Here is a 928-nt window from a genome sequence, read left to right as displayed (position 1 = left end):
TTTAAATTTTTGAGTTATAAATACATACAGCTAAATGTGGCTAAAGATTTATCTAGTTTAATCTTACCGTGCTAGTGATAAAAATGAGGACTAGAGAGATTAAGTATTTTGATTGTATAGCTAGGTAACTCATTGCCTTTATTGAATGTATTTTAGTTTGCCTGTCTCTAGTCTTTAAAGTTCTGAAAGCCTTACATAGCACAAATGTGAATTACACTGTTCCATAGACCTAATTTTTCAATATAATTTTTGTGTTACTAGTATAGTAACACTATAAACACAAAAGATACAGACAAAAAATATATGTATTTGAAAATAATAGTGAATAAAATTTATGTCCTTAATATTTTAATCAAGTGTTTTATAAATATTTCCCACATTTAATATGTGATATTATTTTTTGTAATGCCATTAAGCTTGTTTTCATTTTATACACTTTAAAAAGTTGTTTTTATTTTTATTTCTCTTAAAATTTTTGTAATGAGCATTATTGTTTTATAGTGAAAATGATGTACTATTGTCATAAAATATCCTTAAATTACTACCAGATTATTTTTGGTAATAACATTTCTCTGAGGGACTGACTTGATACTTACTATTATTATTAGTTATAATTAGGGCAAAAAATTCCATTGCAATATTGAATCCACTCTGTAATTAACCAATGACTTCCTCTTTGGTGCATTCATTGGCCAATCACTGCCTAGTGTCAAGGCCCAAATGTGAGAAGTAGTATATAAAATGTGGTGCTTTAAATCATCCAGGGTAACAAGTACAGAAAATTCATGTTTATTAACAACATATACAATATTTCACTTAAAATATTTAAGACCTAGCAACCACAGCCATAGGCATAGTAAAAATATAAACTTAAAGCTTTCTTTATTAACTCTCAAGTTAATACATGTAGTTATTTTACCCCATTGTT

At 26.9% G+C, this 928-nt stretch overlaps 1 protein-coding gene across 1 annotated transcript in view; it reads left to right on the top strand.

Annotated features, from left to right (window-relative positions):
• The window catches only part of LOC116086963 (heat shock factor protein 3-like), a 72182-nt gene that overhangs the window by 13633 nt on the left and 57621 nt on the right, over positions 1-928 (top strand). The window lies entirely within an intron of this gene.

Source organism: Mastomys coucha, chromosome X (genome assembly GCF_008632895.1).
Source record: "Mastomys coucha isolate ucsf_1 chromosome X, UCSF_Mcou_1, whole genome shotgun sequence".
Classification (NCBI taxonomy): Eukaryota; Metazoa; Chordata; class Mammalia; order Rodentia; family Muridae; genus Mastomys; species Mastomys coucha.
The sequence above is the reverse complement of the archived record's forward strand: the minus strand, read 5'-3'. Positions and strand labels throughout refer to the sequence as shown.